This window comes from Rhinolophus ferrumequinum, chromosome 3 (assembly GCF_004115265.2).
Source record: "Rhinolophus ferrumequinum isolate MPI-CBG mRhiFer1 chromosome 3, mRhiFer1_v1.p, whole genome shotgun sequence".
Taxonomy (NCBI): domain Eukaryota; kingdom Metazoa; phylum Chordata; class Mammalia; order Chiroptera; family Rhinolophidae; genus Rhinolophus; species Rhinolophus ferrumequinum.
In genome coordinates, this window is record NC_046286.1 from 5,387,301 (window position 1) to 5,414,908 (window position 27,608).

Consider the following 27,608-nt stretch of genomic DNA (forward strand, 5'->3'; position numbering starts at 1 on the left):
GCCGAAAAGAACTCTCAAAGTGGGCGCTTGTTGGGGAAAGAGTGCTGTGTGCTGGTTGTGTGTTCAAGCAAACACTGGGTCTACGTGTTCTCTCAGCAGCCTGTACTCCACGTGGCTGGACCTCTGCCACAGCATACTGGGGAAAGAGTCACTGAGCCAGCCCAGATTCAAGGAGGGGAGCTAGACTTCACGTTTGGATGGCAGGAGTAGCAAAGGGACTGTAGCCGTACTTGATTCACAGACGCCAGTAAGTAATGGAGAGCGGGGATTTTGAGCCCAGATCTGTGAGATTTGGATCCAGGGTTCTTTCTGCCACACCACTCTGTGTCCCATTCTGCTTTGGGTTCCTCGTGTGGGGAACAAAGCTTGCTGCCTCGTGTGTTGTTAGAGGGAACTGATTTTTATTTTGGCCTCCCAGTGAGGAAATTGCACTAGTCACTCCTTTTTCACAGGTTAGCATCCAGGATCTCTGGCCCTGAGAGAGCCTTTTAAACAGGCTTTGTCCTAGGGATTTGCTAGCTGCCCCTCAGGCTTCAGCACTGGTTGTCTAACATGCATGGAATTTCCCTGTGGAGTTTCCCTCTCTGCACTTAGTAGCTTTTTGGCCCATAGCGCCGGCCCTCTGCTGTCTTTGCAGCGTTGCAGCCAGATGTGCAGGCTGGTGGTGTCTAGTCCAGTGATTCCCAGACATGGCTCAGCTGGCAGATTGGCCAGGGAGTTTTGGAAAAAGTGTAGATTCCTGGGCCTTGCCTTATGCCTCTTGAATTGGAATTTCCAGGAATGAAGTCCAGGAGTTTTAAAGGTCCCCATTGACTTCAGGGGGGACCCTGGTTGGGGAACCGGGAACCACTGACTTCTCAGAGAGGTGCCTTTGAAGTCGGTGATTAGAGCTCTCGTGGGGACTGAGAATGATTGTCCTGAGGGCCTCACACTTCACAGCCTGGAAGTGACTCCTGAGCATGTCCAGGAGGTTTCTGACTGCATCTGTTCAAATCTTTGATTTTGTTTTTTGCATTCTTTGATGGTATCTGAGCTTTATGGTGACTACTGGTTTTCTTTTAAAGTGTTTGTAGAGGAGAGCAAGCTCTGCCACAGTCAGCAAATCCTTCTTAACCAGGACCTGCTTGGTCTGATTTATCTGGAATACAAAATTCCTTTGCTTAGCTGTCTGGTTTTCTCTGGTACAAAGAATATGAGAACCCTAGGTATATCCAAGTTAGCACAACTGGACCTTTTTAGTTCTGTGCCTTGGACCTACTTAAGGTCCACTTGTAGATTTTAAAACCCTGTCTGCTTTCTTTTGTCAGTTGTCTAAATATTAGTTTAGAATATTTGGAAAATACAGATAAATACTATAAAGAAAATAAAAATCACCTAGAACCTTCCTCTCAGAGAATCACTACAGTTAATATTTTGATGGATGTTCTTTCATGTTCTCTCTCTCTTTTCTCTCTCTCTCTCTCCCCCTCTCCTCTTTTTCTATTTCCACCCCCTCCGCCACATACACACCCTCTTTTTAAAAACCATATTGAAGTCATATTGTGAACTGTTATTTATCAGCTTTATTGAGACATAATTCATATGCCATAAGTTTTACCTGCTTAAAATGTACAATTTGGTGCACCCACTATGGAAAACAGTATGGAGTTCCCTCAAAAAATTAAGACTAGAGTTACCATATGACCCAGCAACCCCTCTTCTGACTAGCTACCTGAAAAACTTGAAAATATTTGTTTGTAAAGATATATGTACCCCTATGTTCATTGTAGCATTATTCATGGTGGCAAAGACATGCAAATAGGTTAACCTAAGTGTCCTTCGATGGATGTCTAGATAAAGAAGTGGCACATATGTTTAATGGAATACTACTCAGCGATAAAAAAGGTGAAATATTGCCATTTGTGACAACGTAGATGGATCTTGAGAATATTTTGCTGAGTGAAATAAGTCAAACAGAAAAGGACAAGAACTGTATTATTTCACTCATATGTGGGATATAAAGCAAAAAGGAATAAACAAAACAAACAAAAAACAAACTCATAGACAACAGAATGACTGGTTAACTGTCTGAATCTCTGACTAGAACAGAAACTCTTTGAGGGCAGCTGTCTTGTCTGTCTTGCCAACCTTGTCTCCCATTCCCTGGCAGAGTCCTGCCCTTTGTAGGCATTCTGTCTTAAAAGTGTGTGTGTGTGTGTGTGTGTGTGTGTGTGTGTGATTTTGAATGAATCCAAGTGTAAGAATATTGATAAAGTTTGCCAAATTGCCAAATTCCAGAGAGTTCCACTAACTTACCTTTCTCTGCAGTGTAGGAGAGTGCCTGACTCGCTGAACCTGAGTTACTTTTTAAAGTTCTTGTGATCTTTTAAAATATAACACTCTCTGACCCATGGCCCAGTTAATTTGGGAGTCAGTGGTCACATGCCCCTTTCCTTGGGCCACCAAAGTCCTGCCTGTTGGGTAAGATGGTGGTGTCTGGGAGCTCTGGCCGCCTGGGTCGTCACTGCGGCCCTGTGGTATGGCATTGTTCCCTGTTGCCCTTACAGAGGCTGCGTGGCATTCTCGAGTCACTTCCCCTGTTGTGTGTGGGCATGCTGGGGAGTGAGTAAAGTTGGGTTGGTCAAGAGTACGTAAGAAGATGTTGGTTGCAGCTGCTGATTGAAATGCCTTTTGAAGTCATCAGGAGAGATGTCACACTGGGAGTTGTGTGCCTTCAGAAATAGAAATGAAGAAATGTTTCCAGGAAGTCTGATGCAATCAGCCCAGCCTGCCCCCTCTGGAGGTGGTGGGCACCCACATGGCTGGTAAGTGCTGCCTGAGTCACCCACTGGCTGCAGTCCCTGCTCCTCTCCAGAGAGTTCCTGTCTGGGAGAGCCTGCTCCCCGCCCAGGCCCAGGAGCGTTGCCAGGGATTTGGGCAGGTCTCCCCGGGCCATGGCAGCAGCCTCTTGCCCGTGCATTCACAGCACTTCTTTTCTTCAGAGATGAGTTGTGGCATCTGCTTGTTTTTTTAGATAAGTAGGTGGAGTATACACTTGGGATTTGAAGGAAGAGCTGGCTGGCTAAGGCAGCGCTGTGGGGAGCGGAGAGCTCGTGTTCCTGGTGTGGGGTCAATTAAGGCCCGAGAAATTCACCTTCTCCAACAACAGCTGGCCGCTTATCCTTTTATTCAGCTCTCATGGTTTTCGGATCACATTCGCCTTGGAGTGTGCCCCGAGCCTGCCCCCACCACCCCTGTCCTTCTCGTAAGGTGCTGCCTCTTGTAACTGCAGGAATCACCAGTGTTACAGACACCTTAACTTCTTTCCTTTGCGTCTTGGAAATCTCATATGTTTGGTCTTCACATGATTGTTGATTGTCTTACTGTTGCTTCAGCAGTTGCGCCTTGTACCTTATTAGACCGGAAATACACAGTCCTGCCCTCCAGGAGGCAAAGCATCTCTCTTCTCCCTTGGCCTCGTTTCCCTTCCTCTCTGCGCTTCTGCTGCCCTCATTCCTCCTTCCTCGGTCGGAGTGTAAGCCTTCTGGGGGCTTCCCCCTTTTTCTGCTTCTCTCACCCTCTGAAGGTGCTTAGCCCTTCCTGCGGCTATGACCTTCTCTTATAGATACAAATACTGAGCTTCCTGCCCCAAATCCTTCTCTGCGGAGTGCCAGGCCCACATGTCCACCTGCTGGCGGAGTGCTCAGTTTTCGGGGCAGAAGTCCCCTTTGTCTACCCTCTTCCCACGTCTCCATTTCTGTTCATAATACACGTTCTCTCAGTTCCCGGGAGCCGTATGACAGCCTGAACCCCTCCCTCCCTCTGCCATCCTCAGGTGTCCCTCCCGTACTCTTGGTGTTTGTCCCCAGTGTTCTGTAGTGGGTTGGCTATGCCCGCAGCCTAATCCCAGACCCTGGGAATGTGAGTACGTGGAGGAAGACAGCGGGAGCCTTCCCTGGACGCAGCTCCGGCCAAGTCTGCTTGTCGGCCTCCTCTGTGGGCTTGTCAGTCCCTTGGCCCGAAATCGGGACAGGGTGTCCCGTTTCCAGTGATTCCATGGTCATTACTTCCCAAGTCCAAAGGCGGGGTTCACTGCCGTCCTCCGTACTGCCCCCAACTCCCAGGTCAGGAGATGTGCCCGGCTGTGTGCACAGCAACTACAAGTGTGGTCCTTACAGGTGGGTCTGGGTTTGCATCCTGCTTCTCTCACACATTAGCCAAGGATGTTTGACAGATTATTAACCACTCTGAGCTTCAGTGTCCTTTTCTGGAAAACGGGGCACATGGATTGTTGTAAGGATTCGATGGTGTAGTGTGTAGCAGTGGGCCGGAGAGGTGTACACAGCCGGTACACGGAGGATCCCACGGAGGCTTCGACAGGCCTGGGAGCACTGACTCATCCAGCCTGTCTCTTCCGTCGTCCTGCCACAGCTCTCCTCGTCTGTGTACGGAGCCTGCTGCTGGCCCCGGCGCCGTGATGATGGACTGCAGTTGGGAGGCGTAGGAGGGTAAACAGAACATGTATGTACAGGAGGTGGTGTGACAAAGCAGTTAAAAGAGTGTGGGCTCTGCAGTTAGACTTGGGTTCAAAATCAGGTGCTGTGACCCTACCCCAGTGGCCTTGGGAAAGTTTTCTTTGCCTCTCTGAGCCTCAGTCTCCTCAGGTGTAAAATGGAAACAACAGTGGTACACACCTCGTAGGGCAATTGGGAGAATTAAATGAACGAATGCTCATAAAACATTCAGCACACGCCTGACTCTTGGAAGCACTTAATAAATAATTATTATAAATGACCAATATATGGTGATGGAAGGAGAACTGACTCCGGGTGGTGAACACACAATGGGATTTATAGATGATGTAATACAGAATCGTACACCTCAAATCTATGTAATTTTACTAACAATTGTCACCCCAATAAATTAAAAAAAAAAAAAAAGACCAGCTTCCACTGTGGAGAATGAGGCCCCGAGCCAGTGGGCAGCACAACTGCAGGGATGATGGTGCCCCCAGAATTACATAACAAGTGGACATGGAGAAAGAAGCTTTCCATGGAGTTGTCTCCTCCATGAACTCGTGATTCTGCATGAGAGGACTGCACAGAGGAGCTAGCCATGCTTCAAACCCCAGATCTCTTGGCATTTCTCTGGAGGGGCTTATCCTAGTCTTTCTTGCATCATGCTTTTCCTTTACTCCGCCGCGTGCCCTGAGAGCAGGGTGGGGCACCGGGTAATCATGTGACTACTTGAATTGAACCTTGGGATTCAGCAGTGGGGGTGGGCAACCCGCTGGTAGCAAACTATAGGAAGCCTGTTGATGATGACCCCCACTTCTGCCGAGTCTGTTTGTCCTGTGGCTGCACAGGTACGGGATTCCTCCTTCCAAAGAGCTTTCCTACTCTGAAGATGGGATGTGAAGTGGCTCTGAAGCCTGAGGTTCCCACTCGTAGATTCTCTCACGTCCCCGTAGGAGCAGAGCTTGGCTGAGCCAGGCATCACTGGAAAACGCGGGTTCACTACCATGGTCCTGATAAGTCGTGGGACTGGGGCTGGGGCTGGGGCTGGGCTGCTGTTTGGATTTTTTTTTTTTTTTTTTTTTAGAAAGAAGCAAGAATGACGTACATTCTTAATACTGAGTGTTGTCAAAAATCTTCTCTGGAATAACTCACTGACCTTGTAACTGTATCTGTAACTGCTTATGGAACATCTTCCCCTGGGGGTCTCCCTGAAACTCAGCATACCCCAAAATGACCTCTGACAGTTTTTTGCCAGGCCTGCTGTTCCCATGGTCCCCACCCCCTGGTCACCTGATGGTTGTCCTCCATTTTTCTCCTCTTAATCAGTCATCAAGTCTTGTTGATTCTTCCTGCTTAATATCTCTGCTGCTTTTTGCCCTAAAGTCTAATGATACCAGTGCTGCCCCACCTTGCAGTGATTTGCCTCATATTTTCACTCTTCGTGTCTCATCACATTTTAGGAGATTCTTTCATGAACAGGATATGGCTGGATTTAAAATTTTAAATCAAATCTGGAAAAATCTGCCTTAAATGAGTTTAGTTTATTTACATTTTGGGGATTTGACTTAAATATATTATTATCTTGTGAGTAATTTCCATATACCTTCCTTTTCTGCCTCTTTTTCTCCTTTCTTGCCTTCTGTGAGATTGAGTTTTCTTTATTCCCTTTACTGGTTTGAAAATTATATATCTTATTTCTGTTCTTACTCCTACATTTTCTCTTCCCCACCCCTCATCTTTTTACTTCGAAAAAAACCATGAAAATAGTATAGTGAACACCTGTAGTTTTACTTTAATTCAGTTAATACATTTTTCTTTCTTTTTATTTCTCCCCTTCTTCCGCCTCCCCCCCCCATTCCAGTTCCAGCCGCTGTTTCTCAGTCTAGTTGTGTAGGACACAGCTGCCTGGCCCATGCTGGTGTTAGGAGCCTTGTGCTTCCCACGGCTGAGGCAGTCAGTCTCCGGTTGTCGGTCGGCTGCTCACAGCAGCTCAGGGCAGCTCTCGCAGGCTGCCGGCCACCCACGATGGCTGCCGGCCACTCATGGCAGCACACAGCAGCCCATGACAGCACTCAGTAGCCCACGGCAGCCCACGGCAACCTCCGGCCACTCATGGCAGCCCAACTCCAGGAAAGAGCCATTGTTCAGTCTTAGCTGTAGAGGGCGCAGCTCACTGCACAGCGCTCCAACCACCTGAGTCACCAGCCGGCCCAATACTCTGATTTTTTGTTTGTGTTTTTCCTATCTCTATACACTTTTAGAAGCATCTGAAAGTACTTGTGGATTTGTTTTACGTTTTCTTGCTGAGGATTGGTATGCTAGTTCTATCCGAATACTCACTTTTTTAGGAAAAAACATTAATTTTGGAATAATTTTAGATTTAGAATTTCTGTATCTCTTCACCCAGCTTCCGCTGATATTAACATCTTACATTTAATTCTTTTTTAAATTTCTGGGAAATTCTCCGTCGCTATCTCTTTGGTTCTCTCCCATTTTCCCTGTTCTGGCCTTCTGGAATTCCCTCAGACATATGGTGCCCATTCTACCATCCAAGTTTCCGTATCTGTTTTTCTGTGCTGCTTTCTCTCTTAAACATCTACATTTTCTCATCTGTGGTCTCTCTCAGATTTTTATTAGCCCTGATTCTTGTGCTGCTACTCAATCCCCTGTGCCTGATGCTTGTCCAGTGCTGACGGCTTATGTCCTTGTGTGGTTTGACCCTTTGGGGTGTGAGCTCTTCTTCAGGAGGGTCTCCACTTCATGAGCAAGTGAAAGTATCAAACAGAGCAGTTTGTTTCTGCTGGGGCCTGGGTGTTTCAGTGGTGCTGGCTCAGCTCTTATGTTCATTTCTCGGCTTGGCACCCCTTCACCGCGCTGTCAGCGTAAAGCGAGAGTCATACCCACGGTGGGCTAGCTTCACAGTTCACTTTCTTATGGGAGACCTTCCGCCCCTCCACAGCCTTGGACAAACGGCGAGCTGCTTGTTGCTTTCCTATGTTGGGTAGCCCTTTAAGGCTCTCAACTTGATATCGGGGCTCAAAGCCGCAGCCAGGCATTAAAACCACTTCATATATGGGTTCAGAAGTCCACAGTCATTTTGGAGTGAGTTCCACTTACTGTTCATATTTCCGTTGTTCTTGTCATTTTTGGCGCATGGAGTATTTCTCCTTTTAAGTTTGGTTGTGTGTTGTAGGGGATCACTTGTTTGATCTCGTATTTCTGTGTGACTGCGGTGGGAAGGGGAGCTGCTTTCACTATATTGCTGAAAGTTCAAGTCCAAATCCTTCGCATAGTGTACGAAGCCCTTCCTAGTCCAGCTCCTGCCCTTCCTGCAGAAACTTAAGTCTTAAATTTTACACTTAGTATGTACTATACTGCTTAAAAGCTCCGGTTTTAGAGTCCAACTGTTTGGTCTGGGACCTGTCTTCATCCTTTGTAACTTGTCATTTTGGACAAGTTGCTTATCCTCTCTGTGCCTCCGTTTTCTCATCTGTAACATGGCAACGTGTGGCATGTGGTGAGCATAACCCGTTAGCTCCCTCCTGGGTGCTGTTTCCAGCAGGTCACACTCGGGCTTCTGCACCTTAACACGTGCGTTCCCCTCTCCTGTCCCCCCCCCCCCCCCGAAGTGCCTGTTTCCCCTTGACTCCCTTCTTTGATCCCTCTCAAGAAAGTGGCCTTTGCTTTTTCAGTGCTGGGTCTCTTTTTATAGTAATTACCACTCTGTGGGTTGCTGCTTGTTTACATGTCTCCTTTCCTTATGTGACTCTGAGCCCCTGGAGAACGGGGTCTTGCTTTTCTTGGTGTTGAAGCACCTGGCATTCTACCTCTCACTTGATGTTGACTGTTGAACTGAATTGCGTTGAATTCCTCCAGTCGGGTAGAGGCAAGGGCTGGGAGTGGTATGAGACAGATGCAGGGAGAGAGAGCAGGAAAGTTGGTTTTTCTGGCAAGCTGTGTGCCAAGCTGATGGAAGTGTGGCTGGAACACAAGGTAGCAATTCTCATCTAGCCCAGGATGCCAGAGACTCACAGCCAGCCACCCAGCAGCCAGAAAAAGCCGCTACATCCTGCAAACTAAAGTGGTTTCTGGCCTGAAGAATTCATGCCCCACATTCCATCCCCAAACTCAGCTTCTCTGAGTGCCAGGCAGAGGAATACAAACTAATCCCTAGGGGGCCCTGAGAACCTTTAATTTTAGAATCAGGCTGCACTTCTGGAAGGGGTAGTTGTTTTAGGAGTGGATGATTCTACATGCGGGGGGGGGCCTCCAAGGAAACCAGAGTGTGCAAGCCCAGTAGCCAGGTGCTTGGAGCTAAGTGTCGTCCACGACTGCCCATCGTTTCCAGCTCAGGTTAAGGTTTCTACCCCTCTGAGGTTTCAGCTGCTAAAAAGGGTGGACTGAATAGGTCCTGGGCAGAGCTAAACAGGGCCTGGGCCATCCCTCCTCCTCCTCTGGCATCTTGGGACTCGGTCACAGGAATATTCTCAGAAGAGAAGGGAACTTGGTCTTTGATGATCTTTGATTTGACCGGCAGAGTTGTCTTGTGGGAGGGGCAAACAGTGACAGCACTGACTCTCAGGCCCCTGGGCTGGGATTTCAGGAATCAGCTTCAACTCAGAGCTGGCACAGGGCTAGAGGCTGGCGGACAGTGTGGCCCAACGCACGTGCCATTAGTTCTTTCCTGATGACCCTCCGTCTGTAGTCACGATTTCAGCACCTTTGTGTTCACTCCCGTGCTGGGTGCTGTTGCTAACGACGCCTCAATAATAATGCCGCAGCCCCTCTCCTCAGAGAGCGGAGCTTGCAGTGTGGTCGGAGAGAGTCCCAAGCATGCCGGAAGCTGCAGCCAACCGGGCAAGACCGTGCGATGCTGCTGTGTGCAGAGCTGCCCCTTCCGCAGACGGTGCTTTTGCTCAAAAGGAAGGATTCTCTTTCTGAGGTTTGACCATCAGTGGATTTTTTTCTTGGTTGATTTGCTACCACTGTTGCAGACTGGTCTGAGGTTATTAGGACCACCTTTTATGTTTCTGAGGAATGGCCCCAGATATGTCTTTTTGAACTTCTCCTTCTATTTTTCTGAATCATGACAGGTTAATTTTACAATGTCCTTTGCCTATCTCCACGGTCTTCAGGTCTTTGAAGATTTAAGGTGTTTGAAGAGCCAAGGCCCAGGCACATAGGCAATCGGAGGCAGGCGGCAGCAGTGCACCCTGTCCCTGGACATGCCGTGGGCAGTGTCAGGAGACGGCGCTCCAGGAGTGGGGTCGTAGCGGGAGGGGGCGCGTTCCTGACCAGGCAGGCAGCTGGCATCAGCCACACTGTGCTGTGCTGTCCCTCACCGCCTGTCTGGAAAGGAAATCTTTAGAGCAGCGGGGTCCTTCTCCAGGTCCCATAAAATAGGTGTGAAGGTTTTATCTGCACTGATTAGTCAGGAGGCTCAGGACGCTGACGTTAATCGTATATAAAAAAGTACAGCTTCTACTTTCTATAAAATTCCTGTACCGTTAAACATTGATGGTCACCAGCCATTGCTGCTTTTGAGGCATCAAAGTTTTTCCTGTGGACTCTCAGATCTTTTCTTTGCCTTTTCTAGTCTGACTCAATTTCTCTAGCAGAGTACATACATCTCAAAGTGATTGCTGAATCAGGATCCCTGGGAGTGGGCCTTGGAACCTGTTACTGAAGATTGGAGGAAAATGGAGCAAGTGAGATCTGAAGCAGTTACAGATGGATTTATGGATGGGGACTCCCAAGTAGGTTAGGTAGCCTATAGTCTCAGGCGGTGTGGAAGCACCACTAGGTCATAAGGACCAAAGCTCCTTCCAGCTCTCTGCTCTGTCATGCTTAGGCCGTGTCTGTTCTTATTGTCCAAAAGGGCTGCCGTGGATCCAGCTATCACACCCATATTCTAGGCCGTAGAATAGAGAGAGAAAGGGGAGGATGAAGGCCCCCCCCGCCCTCCCTTTTAAGGATACTTCAAGAAAGTCTTCTGTCTCTCCCACTTTCTGTGAGGGAAAGTTATTTACTACCTCAGAGACACAGTTACCTCATTTGTAAAATGGGCGTGATAATCCGGCAGGAGGCTGAGGTCAGGGAGGACGCAGGTAGGACGCCTGGCACAGTGCCCGGCCCACAGCGGGTGCTCTCCGAGTGGTGACTGCTGCTGCAGCCCACCGGCTGCCATCCCTCTCCCTTGTCTCCCATTCCCTCTCTCCATGGCCCCTGCCCTGCCTCTCGTCTTCTTCCCTTTTCCTTTGCCCTCTCTTCCTGCCCTGCCATCCCCCCACACCCCCTCTTCTCTGCCCCTGTTTTCCTGCTCCACCTCCTGCCTTCATCCCTCATCTTCTTTATTTACCCTCTACTTCTCCACCTTGTACTACTACCTCTTCCTTGTATTGCTTCTGTCCCCCTGTCCTCCTCATGTCCCTAATTAATGACCAAGTATCGTTATGTTGCAAGGCCCAGAGGTTGGAGGTGGTGACTGGACTTGGAACTACAAGTCAGCAATGAGTAATGTCACGGACCAATTAGGAATTACATTTGGCAGTTAACAAGCCGAGACCAGAACTAGTAGTGGCTTTAAATCAATTGAAGTTTATTCTCTGTAGGTTTCTCAAAGAAATCTGGGGGACAGTCTGGCGTGGTTGCTCTGCCGTCCTTAATGCATGGCTTCCCTCCCCAGGGTCGTGTCGTGGTCTAACATGGCTGCTGGAGCGCCGGTCGTCATGTCAGGTTTCTAGGAATACGGGGGGAGACAAAAAGGACATATGCCAGCTGTTTGCCTCCTTCTGAAGGACCTTTCCTGGAAGTCCCACCCAGTAGTTTCCACTTCCCCTCATTAGCTTCCCACAGCTGCAAGAGAGGCTGAGAAGTCTTTTAGCCGGACACACATTGCTACCCGAAATAAAATTGGGGTTCTCTGACTAAGGGAGAAGGGAGCGTAGATGTTATTACGTAAATAACCTGCAAGGTGTGCTACCATTCATCCAGCATTGGTCTAGCACCAACTGCCTGCTAGTTATTAAGGCCAGTCAAGGCAAGGGGTGCCCATCCCAGAAGGGGACAGAGAGTAGCACACAAGCACGGTACAGAGTGAGGGTGGCCGAGGAAGACGCGCGTGCAGGAAGCACGAGGCAGGATGGCTCACACGCCTGCCGGAGGCGGCCCGAGCAGCTCCAGAGTTTATCACTAGCATTTTCCTCTGCCGTTTAATTCCTCTGTGCCCTTTCCTCTGCTCTTTCCCTTTTATTGTCCTTGTCGTTTTCTGTTTTTGTTTTTTTGGGTGGGGGTTGCCCCTCTGTTCTGATCCCAGCAATAGCCCTTAGAACCTGAGGAAGTGGGAACACTTGGCAGCTTAGCGGGAGCCTCTGGGATGGGAGCCATGTGTTTGAAGAGCCAAGGCCCAGGCACATAGGCAGTCGGAGGCAGGCGGCAGCAGTGCGCCCTGTCCCTGGACATGCCGTGGCAGTGCCAGGAGACGGCGCTCCAGGAGTGGGGTCGTAGTGGGAGGGGCGTTCCTGACCAGGCAGGCAGCTGGCATCAGCCACCCTGTGCTGTCCCGTCCCTCACCGTCTGTCCGGAAAGGAAACCTTTAGAGCGGCGGGGTCCTTCTCCAGGTCCCACAAAATAGGTGTGAAGGTTTTATCTGCACTGATGAGTCAGGAGGCTCAGGACGCTGACGTTAATCGTATGTAAAAAAGTACAGCTTCTACTTTCTATAAAATTCCTGTACCATTAAACATTGATATTCCTTCTTAGAACTCAAAGGGAATTTTAGGAATAATTTGTGTGACCCACGGTATCTTTGATTTCCATCTTAGAAACAGCTATTGCCCTCTTCTACCCCTCGTGTAGTTCCTTTTGGGAAGTCAGGGAAGCAATAGGAAGCTTGCTGCAAAGATTTTTTTTTTCTTTTTTAAGGCATGTCCCAGCCCTTAAGGATTTAATCTTTCAGGGAAGATGGAATGGTTCAAAGGTTGTTAGTGCTGACCCAGTGCACATTCCTTTTGACCTTGGACTGTGACCCTGGGCAAATTATTTAACCCTCCTGTGCCCAGTTTTCTCATCTGTCAAGTTGTAATACTGGTTGTTACCGGGACGAAGAGGCACGTGGGACATACGTGGTCCATTCTGTTATTATCACTGCTCTTCCCCACTGTGGTTGGACCAATAGGTGGAGGCCAGCGTCTGGGAGGCCTTGGACGCCACATGAAGGAGTTGGATTTTATTCCTTGGGCACAGAGAGCTGCTGGAGATTTGTGGGCTTGGGAATGTCACCAACAGGAGTAGGGAGGCTGGACTGGGGCAAGGAAGTATCCAGAGGCAGGTCCTGCATAGGGCCTGCATAGGGCCTGAACCAGCAAAGTCAGGGAAAGGGGACAGTGGATGGTGGAAAAGTCCCTAGTGCGGACGAGCTGATGGTGTTGGCATTTCAGCCTATGCCTAGGGGATGGTGTGTCATTGACCGGTGCAGGGGGTGTTGGACGAGGAGCGGGTGCAGGGGGCCGACAAGGAAGAGGCGTGTCCGTGTGCTTGTTTCTGGCCCAGAAGCCCCACCATGTGCTGTGTGGAGCTTAGAGCTGGGCACCTCGCAGCCCTGGAGGCCCTGCCCTTCAGCTTCTCCCCTAGGTTTGCATTTTGTCAGGGGATGGGAAAGCCAGGCCTCTCCCAGGACCAGATCAGTTAGGGCACAAGACAGGGTAGGCAGGGCGGACACGCCAGTGGCCCTGACCCCTCGCTCCCACTGTACCCCGGGCCGTCAGCTCCCAGCCTTCCAGCTCCAAACCACAGGTGGACTTGCATCACCTGCTGCTCCTTACCAGGCCCCAGGGCTTGCCCTGGGTGAGCTCACAAGCTATTTTTACCTCTTTGTCTTGTGCTGAAATTCGCCTCTGGGCCTGTCGCCTCGTCTGCTTGGCTTCTGGCGCCTGAGCCCCAGTGGAAACAGGCCACCTTCAGTTTACCCTCAGGATGAACTAAGGCAGTTGAGGGGGACTGTGGTGGTGGTACAGCCCCTCATGTTAGCTTATTTTATGTGAAAATGTTTATGAATATAAAAATAACACAGAGACAGACGAGAGTTGCATAACACAAGGGGACTGACGATCGTCGGCTCTCCAGCCTCCCTGAAGTGACAGCGATCGGTTTCCTGTGTAGTCTCCCCTAATTTGTCCCTGCACATCCTCATGTATACGTGTTTTTCCTCTTCCCACTCCTGTTCTCTGTGGCAGTGGGGAACACTAGATGTCAAAACACTAAATCGTTTTGACACCTAGCTCTTTTCACTTAAGTATATCTTGGGAATTTTTCCACATCAGCATGGACAGATGTACTGCATTCTTTTTTTTTTAAGGTACACATTCTTTTATTTAATATACTCAGTTAATTATATTTTAAGGCTACTGTTAAAATTTTTTTAAATTATATTATAGTAGACATACACTGCATTCTTTTTTAAAAACTTTTTTTGTTGTGCATATGATGTATGTATAGCTGAATCAATAATTCTCTAGCCAACATTCATGTAACCATAACATTCATCCAAATGCCTTGGATTTGTCGATGGAACTTATAAAACATCTTCCAGCTGTTTTTGTGATCCTCATAGCCCTGTGAGGAAGATAGACCAGAAGACATTTTTTGGAGCTCAGGGTAGTCTGTGAACTGTGAGAAGGTGAGAGAGGTTGGTGTTTGTTTAATGAGTAAAACCAGGTTTGTCCTTCGAGAGACTCAGATTGTTTGGGGAGAAGAGTCTAGAGCTGCACACACACCTACCTAGAAAGGACGTGCAAGGCAGTATCTGCAGAGTGAGCGAGCTGGGGCTGAGCCTCCTCAAAGGCGACGGGACTTGGACCAATTCTTTAAGACAGAGAGGGGCAGGAACGAGACGAGTGATAAAAGACGGGCATTTCAGGCAGGATGGCAGCATGGGCAGAGAGTGGGGCCCCCTGGGTACTTTTCTTTCTACCACCAGCCTGGTATAATCATTCCGTCAGCAACGTTTAAATGCCTGCTCAGTGCCCAGAACTTTTGGGGTCCAGAGAGCAGCAGGCACAGCTCTGTGCCTGCCCTCGATGGGCTCTCAAGCTCTAGCCAGGAGATGCTGGATGCACAATGGGCAAAACTAATTGATGGTGATCGAGTCAGAATAGTGGTCACCTCTTATTGGGGGCATGACTGGCAAGGGGCATTAAGAACCCTTTGGGGTGCTGCCAACGTTTGCTATCTAGAGGTGGGTGATGGTTTTGTGGTAGTAGATAATGTAAGACTTCATGGCGTTGCATGCTACTTCAGTTAATGCAGACTGCACAGTCTAATCATGGGTACGTTATACCCATTAGCAAGCGAGCAAGCAAATAAATAGCACATCCCCAAATAAATAAGTACAATGCAATAGCAAGGAAATGTGAGAAGGGCTGTGCTTGGGGAAATCCAGGGACTTTAGGAGCACACTGCAGGAGACTTATCTGAGGAAGTGATCTACAAGTTGAGATTTGAAGGATGAGGAAGTGTTAGGTTAAGAAGGGGATGAAGTGTCCCAGGTGGAAGGAAAAGACTGTGCCAAGGGCCAGAGGGAGAGAGCCTGGTGTGCTGGAATTTGAGGGTGAACGGAGTGTAGTTTTGAAGGTATGAGAGATGAGATTTCAGACCCTCAGCTTCTCTGTTGTTTCAGAAGTTGCCTAGTGGGTCTCGTTGCCTCTCTCTGACAGGCAGTGGAAGCAAAGCACCTCTGTGGTTCTGCCTCCCTCTTGCCTCAGAATTAAGTCCCCTCCCCGCCAGTAACTAGAAAGTCAAGGCCACGTCTGAGTCCCTTATCTGTCCTTCAGAGAACTGGATGCCCCAGCCAAAGGGACAGCTTGCCATCCCCAGATATGTTCTGTGTGCTCGGCCGCCTTGGCTCACCTTCGCCTTCTCTGGGCGTGCCTTTCCCGGCCTCCTGACCCAGCTGAAAGAAAGGCCATAACACCTATTCCAAAGGCATTCTAATTCTCCTGAGCTAGAAATGTTTCTTCCTCTGAAGTGTCCACGTCTTGTGTGGCCTGCATCACACAGCTGTTTGTACGCTCACCCTCTTCAAGGGCAGTCTCTGCCTCCCTCCTTTTTGGCATCTTCCCCTGTAGCAGTTTAGGTCAGTGCTGTTGCACATAGTTCCCAAATCAATCCCGTAAGTGATTTTTTTTTAATTTAAAGAAAAAAAATGTATGGAAAATCTGAAAAACAATTCCTAAAAGATTGACTTTTCCAGAAACCTGTAGCTACACAGTGCATTCCATCTATCATGTTAAATGTGCATTAGACACAAATATTAAAGCCATGAAACAAGCCTCCACTCTTCAACAATCTGAGCAGAGATAAAATGCTGAAGGAACGACATGAATGACTTGGAAAGGATCCTGGGCTCTCTACTTTAAGCACCATTAAAATAAAAAAAAGCACGAATGGTTGTGTGTTGAGTTATATATACTGAATTGAACCTTTGGCACTAGGAATCAGAGCATCTTGTCATATAGCACGAACGCGTACTATAAAAGTGTGTAGTCAAAGCAATTGAACCAGCAGCGTTCAAAAGCAGCTCTGTCAACACTGCAGTATGCCTCTCCATCGTCCATCATTGAAAATACACTGGGAGCAACTTGGAAATGGAAAAAGGAGCTGTAACCCCTTTTATTAGCTCTGTTTAAAGTCAAACAGAACAAACATCAATTCTGTCATACACTAGCATTTTCAAAGGGCGGCGTTTGTACAGGAGAAGGACCAAGACCAGCATGTTTACAGAGATCCAAGCACAAGAGTAAGCAGGCGCCTCACACAGCTTTCCGGTGGGACTCAGGAGGGGCCCCGTCATCATCGCCGGCACTAGACACAGCCATGGGATGCTCTGCCAGGTGTTTTAGGAAACCGTGAGGATAATTCAGTAACAAAGCGAGGCCCTTCTCATGCAGGGGTGGGTAGGCCAACGCCGCTCCCGTCCGTACAGATTGTCTCCGTAGATGTGCGCTCTGTACACGGAGGACGGTGCGCAGGGTGACGGGGGTCGCAGCTCACTGTGGTCTCACGTGTGTGGGCAGCTGCGTGCCCCACGTCACCCGCCGTGCTCCTTTCTCCCTGCCACAGCTGCATTACAGCATACTCCTCGTGATCTGTGTTTCCTCGACATTGCTTGTAATTTGCTCATCCTCCCGAGTGGAACCCACATTCTTCTTGGCAGCAAGACGTAAGCACTGTTTCCGCCAGGTAATTAAACCCCAGTCATCAACAAGCCCTGGTTTCAGTTCTTCAGGAATCTTGAACATCAACTCTTGAACATTCATGAATGTTTCCCCGCTTTTCAGTAGTAGGAGCTACTCAGGCTCTTTTCTAGCAAGGAGGCTGAGGTGTCTCACTGGTACTGCCTCCGTCTCCATATCTGGGTGTTCTCTATTCCTTTTTGTTTTCACTTCAACATTTCTGTTACAGGCCAGATGTCTTCTTTCCTGGGGCAGCCCCTCTCATCTTCCCCTCAGCATGTTGGCTTTCCCCCCCCCCCTTTTTCCACCTCCCCCCCACTCCGGTTCCAGCCGTTGTTTCTCAGTCTAGTTGTAGGACCCAGCTCCCTGGCCCACGCTGGTGTTATGAGCCTTGCGCTCCCCCGGCTGAGGCAGTCGGTCGGCGGTCTGCGGTGGGCTGCTCACAGCAGCTCATGCCGATCTCTGGCTGCCCACCGCAGCCCAGCTCCAGGGAGAGCTGTTGTTCACAGTCTCAGCTGTAGAGGGCGCAGCTCACGGGCCCATGTGGGAATGGAACCAGCTACCTAGGGGTAGGAGCACCGCGCTCCAACCACCTGAGCCGCCTGGCTGGCCGCATATTGACTTTTTGATTGCTCTGATTGGCTTTTTGAAGTTCTCGCTATTTCTGCAGATTGGTGTCCATGTATTTATTTGAGTACTCTGCTTTCTGGAACCCATTCATCCCAGTTTTTATTCCAACCCGTGTAATGTAGAGTACTTCACTTATTTGTCCTTTATGGCAACCTTTACACACTTTATAAGGAAGAGAGGCCCATGAAAGCGCAGCACTCGGGCACCCTCCTGGGATTTAGGCTTCGGGTCTTGCTTCCGTGCCGTTTATGGGGATTCACCGCTGCCACCTCCTTCTCCCACCACCTGGACTACCGTCTCCCACTCCCACCCCACCCAGCTCCATGTCAGATGCCATTGGCAGCACCAGCTCTAGATCTTGGGCGCCCATAAATGATTTTTTTAATTATATGGGGCTCTGGCTGGAGGTGGGTGGAACGTTGCCATGGGTGTCATAACAAAGGCTGCCTGGAAAAGTGTCAGAACTGGAGCTTCCAAATTCCCGACAGTTACTAACTTTCAGGATTCGGGAAAATGGAATAGAATTTCCCGGGAATTCCCAAAATCATAAGTTATTCTGTATCTTTCATTTATGAGTTTTTAAATAAGATTGAGAGACCATAATGAACTGCAAGTTATTTTTCTGTAATAAAAGTTTCAGAGGTTTTTCTGTAAAAGAAAAAAAAGAATAGTAAATGCAGTTTATTATTATAGTATTATTAATAGGAACAATATATTGTGACAAGATTACATATTTTATTAACATGTAAAAATGATCTCCACCTGATATAGATATTTGATGGTAGAAAATGTTAAAGGAAGGGAACATTAACACAAAATGAATGCCAAATAAAAATCATTTAATGTTTTAAGGATAATACCACAAATATTTAATATTTAGAAGTTATTCTTAAAGTGTCATTTAGAATCTTTATTTTTAAATTTCCAGACACTAAAATTCACCCTTTTTGGTGTGTAGTTCTGAATTCTGGCAAATTTATAGTCATTAACCACCGCCATCATTCAGACAGAAAACTGCCATCATTCCCTAAAAATAATTCCTGCTGGTGCTACCCCTTTGTAGTCAAACCTCACCATATCATTAACTCCTGACCTATTCTCTGTTCCTATGGCTTTGCATTTTCCAGAATGTCATATAAATGGAATCATAAAGTGTGTATAGCCTTTTGAGTCTTTCATTTAGCATAATATATTGAAATTTATCTGTTGTTGCTGCATGTATCAGTAGTTTGTTCCTTTTTATTGTTGAATAGTATTCCATTTATTATTATTTTTTTTTAAGGAGGGCGCAGCTCACAGTGGCCCATGTGGGGATCGAACTGGCAACCTTGGTGTTATTAGCACCACACTCTAACTGACTGAGCTAACCAGCCACCCCTGAATAGTATTCCATTGTAAGGATATACTACAATTTGTTTGTCCATTCTTCAGTTGAGGCACATTTAGGTTGTTTCTGGTTTGGGGCAATTTTGAATAAGCATTCATATGCTGGTTTGAACAAAGGTTTTCATTTCACTTAGGTAAATACCTAGGAGTGGGATTGCTGGATGTATGACAAGATTATGTTTAATTGTCAAACTGTGTTCCAAAGTGGCTGTGCCATTTTGCATTCCTACCAGCAGTGTTTGAGAGTTCCAATTTCTCCATAAGGCTTGTTAGCACTGGTATTGTCAGTTTTTGTTTTGTTTTGTTTTGGCCATTCTAATAGGTATGTAGTGGTATCTCATTGTGGTTTTAGTTTGCTTTTCCCTAATGACTAAGGATGTTGAGCATTTTTTTCATGTGCTTATTTGTCATCTGTATATCTTCTTTGGTGAAGTATCTGTTCAAATCTTTTACCCATTTCTTAATTGTGATGTTTGTTTTCTTATTGCTGAAATAAGGGAGTTCTTTATACATTTTGGATACAAGTCCTTTGTCAAATATGTGATTTGCAAATATTTTCTCCCAGTAAGTGGCTTGTATTTTCATTGTTTTAACAATGTCTTTTGAAGAGCAAAAGTTCTTAATTTTGATGAAGCCCAATTTATCAAAAATTTTTTAATGACTCCTGCTTTTGATGTCACATCTAAGAACTTTTTGACTAACCCAAGGTCACAAAGACTTTCCCCTATGTTTTCTTCTAAAAGTTTATCTTTTTATTTTACATTTAGATTTATCCATTTTTAGTAAATTTTATAAAAGGTGTAAAGCATAGTTAAGTTTCTTTTTAAAAATTTTTGCAATTGAGTTGTTTGAATTGCCATTCACTTTTGTAAAAAATCAATTGGTCATATTTCTATGGGTCTAAAATGAAATTTTAAAATACAACACAAAGCATTATTGCCCTTTCTGATGATCTTTGTTTCATGACATATATTCCAGATATAGAAAAAAATTTCTTTCTTTTTGATTGATGTTGGTTGAATAAAGTATGTGTCCAAAAGTATTTTCAAGTTGGACATCAAGATATATGTTACTTCGCATAAGCTTATTTCCTTTTTTAGTGATGAAAACACTTCACTTGCCCCCGTTTTGGCTTTTGCTTTTACTAATCAATACTGTTTTTAATTCAGATTTTAGATCAGTTTCTAATTTTGTGTGCTAAAATTTCACAATATTATTTATTTATTTATTGTGTTTCTCCTGTAGCAAATAGTCAAATGCTAGAAGCTGCCACAGCACATTATTGGCTATTTGAATAACCTAACACGTGTATCTCCTAACGAAGTTAACAGTACCCTATAGAATCACCTTTCAAAATTGCCAATTTAAGGACTTGTTTCCAAACTTATTTCTTAGAATACCACTTGTAGTATTTTTGTATACTACATATAAAAATGTATTAATACATATTTGTAAGAATGACAGGGCTGTGAACATACGCTTACAACACGATAACAGCTACAAGCAAGACTTGATTAAATTGTGGCCATTTCTCTTCTATGGACTTCGGTCATGGTTCCCAAAACTGTCAGCCTTCACCTTCAAGGCTGCATGTTAGTTTCTTGGTCTTGCTTTGACTTGAAGTCAGTGGATTACTTCAAACCAGTAGCATCTCTCGGTTGGTTGTTATACTTTAATTCTTACCATAGCATTATAATCTTTTTCCCAATTTCTCAGACTTTGGGATTTAGTAAAATAGATGAATTTCCCAAGAAATGTTGGGAAGGTAGTCTCGCATGGAAATACTAGTGAAGAGATGTCACGAGGCGGGGCTCGAAGAAAGCCAGTGCTGTAGGGTATCCCGTCAGGTAGGCTCCCCAGGGCAGCAGCTGTGTCTCATCCATCACAGTGTCTCCGGGACCCAGCGTGGCACCTGACCCATGGAGGGTGCTCCACGAACGTTGCTGGCTGAACCAATGGCTTTCCGACCAATGGCTATTTGGAAGCAAAGTATGAACAACTTTGGCTGACGGAGGTGGTTCAGATTGTAGAGTTTTGTGGAAGATGAGCTTAGAAAACCTGTGAGGTCCCTATTGTGCTAAGCCTTGAACGACAAGCAGAGAAGCTTGGATTCTCCTGCTCGGTACGCTGGGGAGAGAATCAGACATGGTACAACTGAGTCTTTGTTGGCTCACAACCATGGGGTGAGCTGAGCGCACAACAGCTCTTTCTCTGTTTTTTTTTATACAATCAAAAGGTCAAAGCTACAGAAAAGTTGAAAGAATACTACAATGAACTTCTGTATTTCCTTCACTAAGATTTACCAGTTGCTAACAGTTTGTTACATTTGCTTGACATTGTCATGGATTGTCCACATTCCAGTTTGTTTGCTTCCTTGTGATTAGATTTGGGCTAACATTTTTGGTGGGGGCCCACCTAGGTGATGAGTGCTTGTTTTTGCTTCACATCAGGAGGCATGATGGTGCCACTGGGCCCGCTAAGGTGGTGCAACTTTAATCACCTGGTTAGGTCAGTGTCTGTGCAGCTGCTTTTGTTTTAAGGCAGAGAACTCTGGGTTTTTGTTGTTGTTTGTCTCTCTGTCTGTTTTCTAACAGAGAACTTTGGATGCAACCTTTCACTGACTTTTGGGAATAGCTGACAGCCATTTTGGAAAAGAGACTGTTTCTCTGTCAGTTCTACCTGCTACTGAGACACATCTTGATGTAGTCAAAAAAAGCCGGGAAACGGGATTTGGGATCAAGCTCTACAACCGTCTGTCCCCATGCCTGTAGACAGGTTATGGCATCTCTCTGGGCTGAGCCATTGTACATATAAGGAAATAGACGCTGAGAGAGGTGGAGCAATTGGCCCAAGGCCACTCAGCGAGTCAGTAGCAAAGCTAGGATTCAAACCCAGTTCTGTTTGGGCCAAAGTCCCTCCCTTGCCCTTCTGCCAGCTGCCTCCTCTGAGGTGGCCGGTCATCGTGATGGTGGCACAAGGCACCAGGTCCTCGTCATCAGAACCCCTCAGAACACCAGCTCTTTAAGGATCGGAGGTGAAGGGGAAGAGAAGGGACAGTCGCCCAGGTCCCTCTCCTGCCTGTGGCAGGCTTTTCCCCAGGAAGGCCCGGTAGCTCAGGCAAGCTGGTAGGCGGGCTCTTGGGTACTGCTCAGCCACCTTTGGAGTAAATGCTTTCGTGCAGGTGTTACAAAGGTGAGCTGCTGGTGCTGTTCCAGTGCCAGCCTGCCCTGACAGGGAAGTGCAAGCCGCGCGTACCTGGCCTGGGCCCGTGGCAGGGTCAGTGCTCAGAATCCCCAAATTGGGCCATGAGTCCCAAGGCCAGTCCAGGCGGATGGAGGGAGGCACTGCCTCGGCCTGCTGGGTTCCTGAGGAGAGGGAGGGAAACAGGAAGCATTAATGGGGGAAAGGTGTACAGAGCCTTGCCAATCAGGTTGCTGTGGGTGGGGAGACACTGCCTGCATGTTCTGGACGCCCCGGGATTTGGGTGGAGGTTCTCAAGGAGGCAGCCGGAAAGGAGGGCCGTGGCGGCGACGCTGAGTACTCCAGGACTGCTCCTGTGGCCCGTGCTCGGGCAGCCCAGCAGCCCAGCTGCCAGCACTTTCCCAGTTAGCAGCTCTCCCAAGGCACATAGCACCCAAGCCCTTGGTGAGTAGTGTCATGTGTCCCTCCCAGGGCGATGTGAGGACGACAGCGGCTCCTGCTCAGTCAGGATGTGGTTTGTCAAGGCCATGTTGCGCTGTTGCTGTAGAGCTGAGACTCCAGGAGTAAGTCTTCCCAAGTTCCAGCTGCTTCTCCCTGTGTTATTTATCCTCGCAGGCCTCCAGGGAATGGGGCCAAATTCAGGGCCAGGGCCAAAGTGGCCTGGCAAGGAGCCGGCTACGCCGAGGGGACTTCTGGAGAGTCTTCTGCCCCTGGTTCTTGGCCTCCTCCCATGGTACATCTTGGAGAGAATCCTCAGGGCACTGGCAGCCAGGCGGGCAGGGGCAGAGGGAGCCCCTGGAGAGAGAGGACCTCAGAGGGAAAGCAGTGTGACAGACTGCCCATCACCACTGGGTGTGACACGTGGGGAACAGTGGCAGTGCTTTACTTGATTCTTTCGGGGGAGCCCCTTCTCCCGCCTTCCAGGTGGAGCTGAAATCCATACTGGGAGCCTGACATGACCAGACATGTCAGGCCTTCTGCTTTTTGAGTGAATTCTCCAAGTGTCATCACTAAGTGACGCAAGTCCCTGCATTTCCCCATCTCATCCTGTACACAGCTCCCGACGGGCTCTGAGGCCTGCGGAGTGAGAGTGTAGTTTTTTGACCAGCTTTCTCAATGAGAGCTCTTGCAGACTGTCATAGAGGCATAAATCCAGAAATTTCTGTCAGCGATACAAGAATAGGAAGGTGAGGGCATGGGCCAGTTTTCTCCCTCTTCAAGGTGCTTTGATGTTTAAAAAGTCTGTGCTGGGCTCCCTGAGATTTGAATACTCTTGTTTTATTTGTCCTTTCACTCCTTCACCTCTGGTTCTCCCTTCTCTCTTTGGGGGACTCCATGCTTTTCAAATATTTGTTAACTAGGCCCTTATCTGGGACCTTAGAGAGCAACCAGATAGGGGTGCACTTGAAAAGGAAAGGGAGAACAGAAACCGAGTACTGAAAATGCCTTTGAGATCCAATACCAGGTGAGCTTTCTGCTGCGTCTGGTGTTAATGTTCGCCCTTAGTTCCTGAGCTGGTTTCACTCAAGTGAGAGCCAGAGCTTCTGTGAGGGAGAAACCAAGTGTGTGGAGGAGACTCCGGGCCCTTCTACTCGGCTTCATCACAAAAGACTACTACAAACTACAGATTCCAACTCCAGACAGGTCACAGCTATTCATCTCCCCACCGTCACACTGTTCCTTGCCTCCCTCCCATCCACACTGTTTTCCCTTCACAGTTGTTCATGTTGTGGAGCAAGTGTGTGCTATCTTGTGTTGCCTTAAACCAGTGGGCGTGAGGCAGTGTGCAGTCCGACCACTTGCTGTGTATCCCAGCCGTCCTGCCAGGCGTCACCTCTGTGTCACCCTGGTTCTTGAAGGTCAGCAGAGAATTCCATGACATGGATGTACCAGCATGTTGCATCTTTTTCTTTTTCTTTTTTTATTTATTTATTGGGGTGACAATTGTTAGTAAAATTACATAGATTTCAGGTGTACAATTCTGTATTACACCATCTACAAATCCCATTGTGTGTTCACCACCCAGAGTCAGTTCTCCTTCCATCACAATATATTTGATCCCCCTTACCCTCATCTCCCATCCCCCACCCCCCTTACCCTCTGGTAAGCACTAAACTATTGTCTGTGTCTATGAATTTTTGTTTCTCATTTGTTTGTCTTGTTCTTTTGTTGTTTTTGGTTTATATACCACATGCCCGTGAAATCATATGGTTCTCTGCTTTTTCTGTCTGACTTATTTCGCTTAGCATTATATTCTCAAGATCCATCCATGCTGTCACCAATGTTCCTATATCATCTTTTCTTACCGCCGAATAGTATTCCATTGTGTATATATACCACAACTTCTTTATCCATTCATCTATCGAAGGACATTTTGGTTATTTCCATGTCTTGGCCACCGTAAATAAAGCTGCAATGAACATTGGAGCACACGTGTCTTTATGTGTAGATGTTTTCAGATTTTTTGGGTAGATACCCAGGAGAGGGATTGCTGGGTCATATGGTAATTCTATTCGTAATTTTTTGAGGAACCTCCACACTGCCTTCCACAAGGGCTGCACCAGTCTGCATTCCCACCAACAGTGTATGAGGGTTCCTTTTTCTCCACAGCCTCTCCAGCACTTGTTACTATTTGTCCTGTTGATGATAGCCTTTTCTAACTGGAGTGAGGTGATATCTCATTGTGGTTTTTATTTGCGTTTCTCTGATGACTAGTGATGTTGAGCATTTTTTCATATGTCTATTTGCCATTTGTATGTCCTCTTTGGAGAAATGTCTCTTCAGGTCCTCTGCCCAATTTTCAATTGGGTTGTTTGTTTCTTTGTTGTTGAGTTTCATGAGTTCCTTGTATATTTTGGATATTAGCCCCTTATCGGAGGCACTGTTTGCAAAAATCTCCCATTTAGTTGGTTGCTTCTTTATTTTGTCGATGGTTTCTCTTGCTGTGTAGAAGCTTTTAAGTTTCATATAGTCCCATTCGTTTATTTTAGCTTTTACTTCCATTGCCTTTGGAGTCAAATTCATAAAATGCTCTTTGAACCCAAGGTCCATAAGTTTAGTACCTATGTTTTCTTCTATGCAGTTTATTGTGTCAGGTCTTATGCTTAAGTCTTTGATCCATTTTGAATTAATTTTGGTACATGGTGACAGATAGCAGTCCAGTTTCATTCTTTCGCACTTGGCTTTCCAATTCTTCCAGCACCATTTATTGAAGAGGCTGTCTTTCCTCCATTGTATGTTTTTAGCTTCTCTGTCAAAAATTATCTGTCCATATTTATGTGGTTTTATTTCTGGGTTCTCAATTCTATTCCATTGGTCTATGTGTCTGTTTTTCTGCCAATACCATGCTGTTTTGATTATTGTAGCCCTGTAGTACAAGCTAAAGAGCATGTTGCATCTTGAGATGGACTTCTTCAGCTTTTTCTGCCTCATCTTACTGCTTCATAAATAATGTCTCATGTTTGTATCATGTTTTTAAAACTTTTTTTTCTTACTGAACACAGCACAGGTTCATTATAGAAAATTTTGAAAAACCAGATATGCATTAAGAAATTAAAATTACCCCTAAGAGATATCCATCATTAACATTTTGGTGTATAAGTTGTGTAATACAGATGCTTTTCACATTTAATTTCTCGTCTGAGCTTCGCTGCCTCCATTAGGGAAGGCACGTGGATATTAATCCCATCTTAGAGATGGGGATACTGAGCCACAGAGAGGTTAGAAGGTTGCCCTCCAGAGCTACACAGCCACGGAGTGACAGAGCTGGGAGCATACTTGTCATAGAGTCCCGCAGTGATGCTCTGTCCACTGTACCCCACTGGCTTCTCACCCCCACATAGCCAGGGAGGATGCCCGCATCTGGGTTTCAGCAGGGCCTGGGCAGTCGCTGGAATCTGTTGGATTGCCATATCCAAGGCTTAGCAAACAGATGGCTCTCAGAGGGAAGCGTCTCATGACATTTTGGCCTCTTACTGACTTAGGAGAGAAGATAGAAGACACGCTGCTCAGATTTAAAGTATTGCCATTCCAACACTTCAGTTTCATCTTGGTTATTGGGGATTTTAGGAGCCACTCATTGAGAGGGAGTGATAAACCAAGGAAGAGGAGGGGTCCGGAAGCTGAGAGCTTGCACCTGGAGATGATGGCTTTGTCCCCAAAGATAGTGCAGGCTGAGATGGTGACGAGAGGTCAGGCAGGACAGGACTAGGAATGGAGGGTAGTTGGAGGAAGGGTCCACTGGCCAGTACCCAGGGGACTTGTTAACAATACCGGGGTTCAGGAACAGAAGTGGGAGGCAAAGAAGTGGTTGAGAACCTTTGCCCTGAAGGCAGCCGGCTCCTGGCTCTGCATCCTGGCTCACGTGGCCATGGAAATGACTTCACTGTTCCTTGCTCTGCTTTTCTCCTCTGTAAATGGAGATAATAGTACCTGCGTCACAGTCCTCACAGGTGATGCCCGAGGGAGGCACGTACAGAAGGAGCTTGCAGTAATGCCCGGCACACACAAACGCTCTGGACTGGGGGATTCAAGCCAAATTTGAGTAGGAGGTTTTCTGCCTGCGTTTGGCTGTGACCTGGTTCCCCAGCCTTTTCTGGTCCCTGCCACCCTGGTCTGCTTGTGTCTCTCTCTACCCCCCCTCTCCTGGGCCTAGGGTCTGCATTTCCCTGCCTAGAACACGCTGCTCCTCATATAAAAACAGTACTGTATAAAAACAGTAATCTGCCCGCTCCTTGATTTTGTTTTCTTCTCTTAACTCTGTTCTCTCTAATGAGCAGATTTCACGTTTCGGATCATTTCTGAGTGACCCAGCCCTCCTCAGCCTTGAACCTTCCCTGAGGCCTCCAGCAGAGGCCATTTCCTCCTCGGGAGCCCGCTGCCCTCCCCCTTCCCCCCTGGTAGTTGCAGGTGCCAGTCTTATCTTCCTCCCTGACTGGAGTGTAAACACTTTCAAGGCCCCTGAGATTTGTCACCGCCTCGTCACCCCTGACCTGAGAAGAGCTGAGGTTTGTGAGTGACCTAGGCCTCCTTCCATTGAGTACCACTCTTGGGGTCCACTCAGTTAGAGGATTCTAGAGTGAAAGGGGGATAGATACACCCCATGCTCTCTCCCCATGGGGAAAATGAAGCCAAGACAAATGTACCACCTCCCCAAGGTCATCTGCAGATTAGCAGAACCGGCCGGACCACAGCCAGCATCTTCTGGATGCTGTGCCCCCTGCACTGCATTTCTGCCAATTCGTTGTAATCCTGACAAGCTCCTCTTTTGACTGCAGTGGTCTGGAGGGCAGACTCGGATGCCCCTGGAAAACTGAAGCCCGGGGACAAATGATCTCTATGAGGCTGCTTCAGGCTGGGCCATGAATGGAAGTCTTTTTTCCAATTATAAAAAGTTATTCATTTATTCAGCAAATATTTATTGAGCAATTACTGTTTGTGAGTCACTCCTCTAAGACTTGAGCATCAGTATGAATCTAACATAAATCTCTGTCTTGTGAGGTTTATATTCTTTTGGAGAGACACAAGAAATGAACAAACGAGTTTAAAAATATGTGTGTTGTGTGTGTGTGTAGACTCACACACGCGTACTCGTGCACACATACATACACACATACTACTCCAGATAATGCTAAGAGCTGTGGAGAAACCTGGAGCAGAGCAGGGA

The 27,608-nt window shown here is 47.2% G+C and overlaps 1 protein-coding gene and 1 pseudogene across 1 annotated transcript in view; one reads left to right on the plus strand and one right to left on the minus strand.

The window, feature by feature from the left end:
• Positions 1 to 27,608, plus strand: part of PPARD (peroxisome proliferator activated receptor delta) — a 74,878-nt gene that overhangs the window by 22,157 nt on the left and 25,113 nt on the right.
• Positions 16,304 to 22,884, minus strand: LOC117018759 (mortality factor 4-like protein 1; annotated as a pseudogene).